Genomic DNA, 11,626 nt, shown 5'->3' with positions numbered 1-11,626 from the left:
CACAACACACTCACCTCGGCCCAGCAACACGCCGGACAACACTCCCACCGAGAGAAAGCAACTCCCAGTCAGTTGAAAACATTCTTTCCACCCCCCCGTCACCCCGCCACCCATCTATCCATCCTGCTTTCTTCTTTACCCTTCAGGCCCCCAACCCTTCCTCCCCCTGTAAGCACTAACATGCCCACCCCAGGTAGTGCCTCTCCTCCTCCCTCCCTACATCCCTCCCTTCCTGTGGGAAATGCCCATATACCCAGGCAGTCCCTCCCTCCTGCCCTCCCTGTTGTCTGCCTGCCTCCCTCTCTCTCCCTCGGTTTTCCTTATCCCGTAAACAGTCGCCTCTTAACACAGTCGACGGTTGTTGTGCCCACAGGCCTGTTTCCCCGCGCTGCTCGCCCGCCCTGCCATATTTTAAACTATCACGTCGAGGCTTGAAGCTCAAATCTGTTCAAGCAGCGTTTTTCCATCCGCATCACGCCCCTGATTGTGCTTCTCCGGCCACCGCTGTGTTTGTTGCCTGCCTCCCGCCCTCCTCCTCCTCCTCCGTATTAGGTATGTGCGTGTATGTGCATAGTTTTGCGTTACATCTTCCTCGCTCGGTGGCAAAAGTTCATATTGCAACCAAAAAGAACAAGGTAAAAAAGATTCCCTGGTTTTGTGACACTTGCATCTCATTATACGGAATGCATGAATGTGCTGTACGATTAACCTAAAACCATTTCCTTGCTCTAGATGTTTGGGGCTTCTTGCATTCCGTTAGCTAGGAGAAAAATAGTATGTGAATGTGTGTGTTTTTATCATTCCATTCTCCTCACCTCTTAATACAATTTCCGCATTAATAAAACATGTGGGAGCCAACAAACCAGTCCGGGGTCCTTCCTACATAACTTCTGAATCAAAAGGACTTGAGCGATAAAGTTTTGTTTGTGCGAGTTTTTCCTTAGAGTTGATCACGACGGATGCGAAAAGTTGAGCTCCTGAGGATTTTACGCCAACCTCTGGCAGACGCGGCGGGAGGGCGAGCCAACTTGAGGCCTCGGTAACAGCAAAGTGGGACGATTGAGAGCTCTTTATGGGGTCCTGGGCGCTGCATCATCTCGTTGTTATTCATAGCTTTTTCACGGTCGTTGATTTCAGCTTAAAATAGAGAAAAAAATTGCCTCATATTGCCGAATTCATCTTAAAATATTGTCTGAGTAGGCGGTTTCGTGGTCTTCCTCTTCCTCTAGATACACCCATTTTTGTAATTCATGTCGTTGGTTTCAGCCTAAAATAAAATAAAAAGTAACATATCCCCGACTTCATCTTAAAATATGTCCGAATGTTCGGCTTCGTATTCTTCTTCTTCCTCCAAATTCACGCATTTTTGTCATCCACGTCATTGGTTTCAGCCTAAAATAAAAAAAAAGTGACTCATATCCCCGAATTCATCCTAAAATAATGTCTGAGTGGGCGGCTTCTTGGTCTTCCTCCGTTTTTTTATCATCGTCATTGGTTTTCAAATATAAATATAAAGTAAAAGCCATATTGCCAAAGTCATCTTAAAATAATGTCTGAGTGTTCGGCTTCGTGGTCTTCCTCCTCCTCCAGATTCACACACTTTTGTCATTCACGTCAACGCTGGAGGAAGATTTTTTTTTCTAAGTCCCACCGCGGTATTACACACGCCGAAGTTTGTAATGGGCCGCAATTATTTTCTTTTGGTTCCCCGTAAATTACAACCCCGTGCGGAGGAAGGCGTCGACAAATGATGCCATAAATATTTAACACGTGAAGGTGGGTAGGCAGGCAGGCGGGAACTAGATAACTTGATAGCGAATGTAGCCTTAGCATGACAAGCAGGTGTGACTCTCAGGTGTGTGTGTGGCTGTGTTTCCCCTTTCTTTTACTTCCTTCTTTCCCTTAATCTCACGCCAAACCGATATTCATCTACAAAAAAAAAATACGAGACATCCATCACGGCAGCCACTATAAAAAAAATTCGCCTGCTCCACTAACGAACTGGGGTCATCGAAGAGATCCCTAAGAGAGCCTACCAGGGCTATAGACAACACCTAAAAAAAAAACATTAAGTCACACATCTCGATTGCCACTATAAATAAAATTCGCCTGCTCCAATAACAGGCTGGGGTCGTCCAAGAGGCCCCTCAAGAAAACCTACCAGCGCTATGGACACCATCTAAAAAAACAAACAAAAAAAAGCACTCCACACACATAGCCGCTTGCCGTAGCCTCACTAACCATCGCATAACCTCTATGGCTATTAGTGCCAAATTACCACCGTCGGAGCGAGCGTCAATTCACTCGGATTACGCCAACAGGTGAGGTCGGGGCCAATTACGCCGCGGGAAAAATGACGCTACGGCGATGATCTTATTTTATCCCGTGCCCGACGCGCCTTGGAGTTTGCCCCGTGCCCGCTCCACCTCCTCCTCCGCTCCCGCCGCGCAAAACTCTACGGGGAAAAGCTCCTTGTGTCACAGGCGGCGATCAAAGGACTCGTCTATTATAAACACGAACTTTTGCTTCTGGCGCTGAGGCGGAGGAGGTGGCGGTGGTGGTGGTGGTGGTCGGGCCGCTAGATGCTCCGATGCCGCCCGCACCGACCGACACCGATGCCGATCCCCGCTATATTCTCTCACTCTCTATCTCTCACTCTCACTCTCTCTCTCTCTCTCTCTCTCTCTCTCTCTCTCTCTCTCTCTCTCTCTCTCACCCACACCCATACATACACCCACACACTCCTCCCTCACCACCTACACACACGCACACAGGCACGCACACACACACAGGTAGCCAGGTGAAAAGAAACTAATTAAAACATGTAATAAATAGGACAGCCGATGAGCGTGACGTCACTCGCGTGCATGACATTTAAAGCTGACCTGCCCGATGACGCCATAAGTAGCTCCGGCCAGCGAGTAGGCTCTTTTACCTGTGGCTTGTGTGTGTGTGTGTGTGTGTGTGTGTGTGTGTGTGTGTGTGTGTGTGTGTGTGTGTGTGTGTGTGTGTGTGTGTGTCTCTCTCTCTCTTTCTCTCTCAGCTGGTCATTTTCCGTTTTTGTCGGCCTGTTTGTCTGCATTTCCGCCTTCCTGTCTGTCTGTAATTATGTATGTATGTATGTATGTGTGTGTGTGTGTGTGTGTGTGTGTGTGTGTGTGTAAGTATGTATGTATTTATGAATGTACGTATGTATGTATGTGAATATGCAAAATTGAATAGATGAATGAAAAGAAGGATATCATTACTGCCTACTGTTGTTTACCTCTCTCTCTCTCTCTCTCTCTCTCTCTCTCTCTCTCTCTCTCGCCGCGGCAATGAGCACAGGCCTGGACCCAAGCACAAGGAGGCCAGGCTCATAACACACACGCACACACACTCGTCACCAACCTCAGCTCGGCGTCGTCCTCGCCTCCGCCGCCCTCGTCTCAGGCAACGCGATAGACAAAGCACCAGGGGAAAAAAATGGCGGGAATCTCGTTCAACTTGACGCTAAAATAATCCTCCGCCATTTGCACATCGTCAAGATCCCGTGCAAACGCCTCCGCCATTTCGCCGTCCTTCTTCAGGTGTGAATTTGGCGCGAATTCCTCCCAAAACGCTCGGTTAGGACCACAAGCACAACATGACTGCGTGTTAAAGGGCTGCCTGCCTTCATCATGCAAGCAGAAAGGGTTGAAGAGCGAGGGGGAGGGAGGGAGGTAGGGTAGAACAGGTTTTTATTGCCGGCGATCATTCAGTGGAGTGGGGACGGGGCGATGGGTGGTGGCCGCCCAGCTGCGTCTCACCCGCCTGCACGCTGCTCGCCGCCTCACCTCCTGCTTTCCCCGACGTCTACCTGGCCCTGTCACCTCCCGCGCCTCGGATCTTTGCCCCGTCGCGTCTCAGGAGGCGAGAACAGCCCCAAAAGAGCCCGGCGACTAACTGAGAGAGAAAGAAACACCATGAGGAGTGTAAGTCTGGCAGCAAGAGAGAGAGGGCCGGGAGACACCCCGCACAGGAGGGGACTGCAGGGAGAGAGAGAGAGAGCGAGGGAGAGCGAGAGAGGAAGAGAGAGGAACGATTCGAGTTTTTAATCCTCAGTTTTCTATTTTTCGTTCAGGCCAGCGTGCTTGGTTAGTGTAAGCTCAATTGCACGGGTTTAAGGCTTTTATTAGGGACTCAGTGGCTGGCCGATGCTTGTTTTTTATTGACTGCGCATACGACGACGAGGCGAGCATTAGTCACGAGCGTCCATACAATAAAATGAGGCTATCGATCCGGCGTGCGTGTGTGCGTGTGTGCGTGTGTGTGAATGCAACCGTGTGCGTGTGTGTGTGTGTGTGTGTGTGTGTGTGTGTGTGTGTGTCCCGTCGCTGTCTGATGAGAGGCTTTTATCAATCAACGTTTAGCCTTAATGTATTTCGCCGTATTGATCTCAGCATCCCGACCTCTCTTATTAAGCTTCTAAAGGATGCTCGAGGGGGGGACTCAAGGCGATGACGGTTCTTTTGCGAATACTTCCAACCACGCGGGGTAAAAAGTGCATAGTAGCCACGTGAACAAAAGAGGCAGGCGGTGGATCACTCGGGTGGAGGGGAGGGACCTCGCGCCGAAAGGGTGGATGGTTAGGGTGGAGAAGGCAAAAGGGGCGGAGAGAAGGGTGGAGAGTTGAGAAGGAAAGAGAGTGGGAGAAGAGAGAGAAGAGAGACACAAACAGACAGAGAGAGGGAGAGAGGAAAGGAGGGACGAGGGAAGGAAGGGAAGGGACCAGCAGCAGCAGCAGCAGTGAGAGATAGAAACGGGCCATGGACGGAGAGGAGGAGGAGGAAGCCGCTACTGCCGCTGCTGCCGAGTACAATAATAATCGATAATGTGCAGGAGGAGGAGGAAATTTGAAGACATAACAGACAGACCAGACGACGGCAGCCTCGGGTGTGTACACAGTTCACGAGGGAGACAAGCAGTGGAAAGTGTGCGACGATATTATTCCGGAAAGCGTCTCTCCTCCTCGAGTGTATATTGGCAGGCAAATGGGATTGGGCGGCGTCGGTGCTCCACCAGCCACTTCCCGCTGAGCCTCGCCTTACACAGCGCTGCCGGCGATGCTCACTGAAGACTTGGCGCGACGTGGAAAATAAATAGACATGCATATACGTATACGTGTAGAATATACGGCTGCAGCTCAACACGCTTAGTGGTCTAGAGTCGCTGAAAAATAAACGCATGTACGCAAACGTTTATATATCTAATTGCAGGATCTGGTGGTCTAGAGTCGATGAAAAATAAACGCATGTACGCAAACGTTTATATATCTAATTGCAGGATCTGGTGGTCTAGAGTCGATGAAAAATAAACGCATATACGTCTACATTTACATATCTAATTGGTGGTTCATAGAGGCTCTGTTGTCTACGCGTTTCGTCTTGAGGTTCATGTTAGTGGTGGACATAAATGACTCGACCAAATGAATGAACTGTGACGAGCCTCTGTAAATGGAAAGAAAGTAATGAATGTGTTTGTGTGTCTGTGTGCGCGTGTGAAATGGAGAAAATATTGCATCGTCTCGCAAGGCATATACAAAGCGAACTATGATGATACCAAACGAAGTAAAAGTATAAATAAATGATGTTTCCGCAAATAACAAAACCGCATCACATTCTTCCCTCGTCTATACATTTCCCTCCCTTCCGGAACCAAAGAAAAATCACGTGATCTCTCAATCTAGATCAAAATAGTTAGGACACAGCGGGAAAAAGAGCGACAGCCTCTAACTAATATAACATCACCATCACCTACTTCGCCTTTTCCGTCTCGCCTACAGAGAAAAAACAAGTCATCTCTCAGCGCATATTAAAAAATCGTTCGTTCCAACAGACAGCGGCGAAAAATAGTGAAGAACGATGTAGTTTCCTTCACTAACATAACTTCAGCATCATGTCTCCTCGCCTTTTCCTGCCTCGCCTTCAGAACGGAGAAAAAAATCCCAGTCTCTCCAGGCACATAAAACAACTATTTAGGAGAGACGGCGCACAAAAGAGAGAGGGACATAGTTTCATTCAGTAACATAACCTCAGCGACATGTTCCTTCGCCCTGCCCTTCCTTGCATCCAGAGCGAGGGAAAAAAAATCGCATCGTCTTTCCGAGCATCAAATAAAGAGCAATTCTGGTAAAGAGCGGAGAAAAAAGAAAATGTAGTCCGGTGCAGTCACATCACATAGGCATAATCTTCCTTCGCCTTCCTCCGCCTTGTCTCCAGAACTGTGCCTCCGTATTTTCAGACGCTTGCGACTCTCATTACCTATTTCCAAAGGCTGTAAAGGAGATCAATCGGGTTATAATGAGTGTTTTTGAGGTTCACGGTACAGAAGAAGAGTCATACTACCATCTGGGTCCTAAAACTACCCTTGGCAATGCTCACAACTCCTACGAAAGCGTAGAAATGTTTAAGAATATGAACACTGGCTGGGACTCGGGCGAAGGCGAAGACGAGGAGGTAGCGACGGGCCAACGCGGGGTAGGTAGCGGCTGGCGGCGGGTCGGCACACAGCGGACAGGACAGCCGATGACGTCACTTCTCAGCCGGCCATTATCGATTTTAATGACAACCACTTCCAGCCGCAAGTGACCGAGCCGCGGCTAATGCCCCACTCACACCGCCGCCGCGCCCTCCACACGCCGGCAAAAAAAATAACGCAAAAAAGCTGAGCGTCACGTGGCGGGCCTGCACGAGTCTTACATTTGATATCTTTTTTGCTCCGTTGTTTCCGCCGCGTCGGGCATCACTGAAGCTTCCCGCGCACTACCAAGCGACACGCGATGCTGCCGCTGCTTCTGTTGTTCTTGCTCCACACACACACACAAATTGGTAGTTTTTTTTGTGTAGCCTTTACGTGTGTGCGTGAGAGTATGTGTGTGCGTACGTGCATGCGACCTTTTGAAAACTATACGTCGAAATTAATTGATGTTTTTATGTGTTTATGAACTACACGCATACGCCGATTTAAATAAGTTACCCAAAATTATATATCCTTTGTTTTTTTTTTGTTTTTTAAGTGGCTGTTGCTCCACACACATGAATTGGTAGCGGGGTTTCTATTTTTTGTATATCCTTTACGTGTGTCTGTGTGTGTGTGTGTGTGTGTGTGTGTGTGTGTGTGTGTGTGTGCGACCTTTTTGAAACTGCCTTTCTAAATATTGCGTCAAAATTTAAGATTTTTTTCATATATAATTCTACGAACTGACTCAAATAAGTCCACCAATTCAAAAGTGTATAAATATTGTGTAGAAACTAATTGACGTTTTATACATTAGACGAACTACACACAAACAAACAAACAAACATCGATTCATATATGTCTCACCCAAAAAAAGAGATATACCAATTCTTTTCTTCCTTTCTTTCTTTTTCTTTTTTTCTTTTTTGACGTTATTTTATATTAGACGAAGTACACACAAACAAACAAACACCGATTCATATAAGCCCACCACCTCCCCCCAAAAAAGGTATACCAACACTTTTTCTCTTTTTTTCTTTTTCTTTTTTCACGTTATTATATTAGAAGAACAACACAAATAAACACCGATTCATATAAGTCCCCCACCCCCCCAAAAAAAGGTATATCAACTCTTTTTCTTTCTTTCTTTCTTTCTTTCTTTCTTTTTTCTTTTTTGACGTTATTATATATTAGACGAACTACACACGAACAAACAAACACCGATTCATACAAGTCCCCCCTCCAAACAATATACCAATTCTTTCTTTCTTTTTTTTCTTCTTTCTTTTAAGTGGTCCGCGGAACGCATAAGTCTGGCGCGCCGTCAAGATGAAGATTCGTATTTACGCGGCCGCTCGTTAAGTCGCCGTAACGAGCCGCGCCGCCCCGAGCCCGCGTCAGGGTCGGCGGTGTTTTGCTGCAGCTTAGTTAGTCGCCGTGCATTTGTTTGATACATAAACCCCAACTAAACCACAAACAACATCCGGGACTCTGTGCGTGTGAGAGGGGGAGGGGGGTGACGGTGGTGGTGGTGGTGGTGGTAGTGGTGGTGGCGATATCGAGGTGAGATGAGGCAACAATAACAACAACAACAACAACAACGACAACAACAACAACAACGACAACAACAACAACAACAACAACTAGTAAACCCCATCACCACCGCTACCACCACCACCACCACTACCACAAAAATCACCACCATATACAATGACATTTACATAAAAAAACACTAACACCACCACTATTACCACCACCACCACCACCACCACTACCACCACCACAAAAATCACCACCATAAACAGCAGTAACAACAACTATTAATATTACATCAAAAACATCACCACCACCACCACCACCATTACCACTTCAACCACCACCACCACCACCACCAACAACAACAACAACAACAACAGCAATAGTAACATACATCAGCCCCTCACCACTCGCATCCCCTAAGACCACTACCACCACCTCCGTCTCCTCAGCCCTTTCATCAGTCCATCCACAGAGTTTAAGTAGTCTCATCCTGACCAAAAATTTAAAGGTACCCCCACACGCCAAACTACACACAAAAAAACATCAAAAAAAATTAAGAAGTCGCCCAAATCCTTTTCCGAAACCCAATCCTTTTCCGACAACCAACCAACCCAATCCCTCTCCGTCGTAAATAAATCCCCCTTTTCGCCAACCCAAATACTAAATCCCTTTTACGTAACAAATTTAATTAGAGTTTGAGAACGTCTTACTTAGTCATTGCAAAATTCATCATAGGCAACACCTCCTCCTCTTCCTCTTGGTCACCCTCCACCTCCTGCTGCTGTCCCTCCTACTGGTCTTCCCCCTCCTCCTCCTCCTGCTGCTGCCTCCGGTCCTGCTACACTCCGGGCGGCACTAACAACCTTCGTGTGATGGCCGCCGCTGTCATGAGGTAGAGCGGGCCCCGGTGTAGCCTTTGTCTGCTGGCGCTCAGGTCTAACATTCATTACGGAAGCCCGACAGATGTTGCGTTCAGGCCGGGCGCAGTATCTGTGTCCAGGATCTATTGTGAATGCATGAAAGCAAGACTGTTCACTCACTCCCCAGCTGCTGAGGCCCAGGAAAGACATGTTCGGCCTAACGAAAATACTGGGGTTTTATTTTTCGTTGTCACTGTCAGTATAAAAAATGGTCAGAAATTCTCTTTTAGTTATTGCAAGTTGAAGGTTCGCTCATATTTTACATCTTCCTCTCCATAAAATATAATCTTTTTCATTTTTCCTTGTAATGTTGCTTCAAAATCACTCTAACTTCCTTGGTGTCTAAAGCTGAAGTTTCAATCCCTCTTTCTATCTGCATTAAAACATCTTTTTTTTTTCAATTAGCTACAAAGTCACTCAAACTCCCTTCCTAGTTATATCGAGTCTAACCTTCACACAGTCCCTTTCTATGCTTGAATACAAATCGTGTCCATCATTATATTTATTCCTTTCAATCACTAACATTGCATCGGATTCATTTAAACACCTCTAGTTATCATAAGTTCAAGGTTCATTCACACCTTCTCTTAACCTATACTCACCCGTACACACCTATATTCCCATACACCCCTCCATCGTCTCTTCATTTCATTCCGTCATTAACCATGTATCAAAATCACCTACACATATATCCTATTTACTTAAGTCAAAGGTTCACTCACTCTCACTCAACCCATACACACCTTCATCGTCTTTACATTCTATTCTGTTTCGTCACTAAAGTTGCATCAGAATCACCTACACATTCCTAGTTACTCAAGTCAAAGGTTCACCCACACCCTCACTCTACCTGCACATACCATCGTCTTTACATTTCATTCCGTTCCATAACTAAAGTTGCATCAGAATCACCTACACATTCCTAGTTACTCAAGTCAAAGGTTCACCCACACCCTCACTCTACATGTACATATTTGAGCCCCTCCATCATGCTTGTGCTATGTAACGTGAACTCATTAGTGAGGAAGCAACTTTGTCATTAATAAGGAAGCAATCTGACAGCTCCAACTTATGTGGCGCTTTGCATGATACGTGACTTCGATGTTTTTAGGGTTTTTTTTTTATGCCAACCTTAACGGAAGAGAGGAAAGGGAACGAAACTTAACAACTTCGAAACACAACTAACTTTTTATTGTTTTTCACGCCGTTATTTTGTTGCTATTATTATTCTTGATGTTATTTTTTTTTTGTTCTTCGTCGTCATCGTTCTTGTTATCGCTGTTATTACTGTTATTATTGCCGTTTCCGATGCATTAGCTGTTGATTTCACTAGAGTTGTTAATGTTCTGGTTGTACATAATGCTAATAATGATGATATGGATGTTACTAGTATATCCCCTAATCATATATCATCGCTCATTCATCATCATTCATCACTCATATTCATCGTTTAAATCATCATCATCACCATCATCTTAATCATCACCCTCATCATACTCACATAATCAGACTAAGTATTTCTCTCTCTTCTCTCTCTCTCCTCTCTCTCCGTCTCTCTTCCGCGCGTAAATAAGCGACGTTTTCATTCCGGGGAAGCAAAACAAAACAAGCAAAGCCGCGGCGATTATGCGCGCCAGAAATATGAGGCCGCGATTCATTGCCGTAATATGTGGGTCGCCGAGTGGGCCGGAGGTAAGCAGCGGTAGACACACACGGAGCGAGGCGATGTTTTGAAAAGGCCACGAGGCACAAATCACTGACTGCATAGAGACTTAACTTAGCATAAACATCCTCCCAGCAGTTACCAGTCAATGAGGTGCTTGTGGCTTGATGCAGAGGGTAATGTGATGCTCTTGTTTAGCTTTTGAAATTTGTGGATGAGAGGAATTTAATGTTTTTTGCTTAGTTGTTTATGATATTTCGCAAATGAGGTAAACTGAGTGGGGGATGTGATGTCCTTGTTTAGCTTTTGAAATTTGTGAATGAGAGGAATTTAATGTTTTTTGCTTAGATTTCATGAGATTTCGTGACTATAGGTAAAATGAGTGAAGAATTTGATGTTCTTGCTAAGCTTTTGAAATTTATGAATGAGGATAATTTAATGTATTTTGCTTAGTTTTTATGAGATTTCGCGACTATAGGTAAAATGAGTGAATAATTTGATGTTCTTTCTTAGCTTTTGAAATTTATGAATAAGGAGAATTTAATGTTTTATTGCTTAGCTTTTATGATATTTCGCGTCTGAGGTAAAATTATGTAGTGGATAATTTGATGTTTGTCTCTCAGTTTTTTTGGTATTTGTTAACTGAGGTAAAATGAGTGAAGAATTTGATGTTCTTGTTCAGCATTTGACATTTTAGTAATTGAAGTTTAATATGAGAAGAATTTGATATTTTTTCTCAGTTCTTAGTATTAGTTAACTTACGTAAAACAAGGAGAATTTTAATGTTCTTGCTTAATTCTCGACATTTAATAAAGAGGATAATTCAATGTCCCTGCTTAGCATTTGTGATATTTATTAACCAAGGATACAATACTTGCCACCCTCGATATATTTTAAGTCTTGTCTATTGTCGTCTAGCATAATTTCATACCTATCCATTTAATTATTACTATGTTTACTACTTAGAAACACAACTAACTTTTTACTGTTCTTCACGACTGTTGATTTCACTATAGTTTTTAATGTT

At 45.1% G+C, this 11,626-nt stretch overlaps 1 long non-coding RNA gene across 1 annotated transcript in view; it reads left to right on the top strand.

The window, feature by feature from the left end:
* The first annotated feature begins 319 nt into the window (after window positions 1-319).
* LOC127002189 (uncharacterized) overlaps window positions 320-11,626 on the top strand; it is a 58,943-nt gene continuing 47,636 nt past the window's right edge. Inside the window, exon 1 of the long non-coding RNA XR_007755855.1 lies at window positions 320-552. This is a non-coding gene — a long non-coding RNA (uncharacterized LOC127002189). The remainder of the gene's footprint in view (window positions 553-11,626) is intronic.

This window comes from Eriocheir sinensis, chromosome 22, assembly GCF_024679095.1.
Source record: "Eriocheir sinensis breed Jianghai 21 chromosome 22, ASM2467909v1, whole genome shotgun sequence".
Taxonomy (NCBI): Eukaryota; Metazoa; Arthropoda; class Malacostraca; order Decapoda; family Varunidae; genus Eriocheir; species Eriocheir sinensis.
This window is presented reverse-complemented; position numbering and strand designations above follow the sequence as displayed.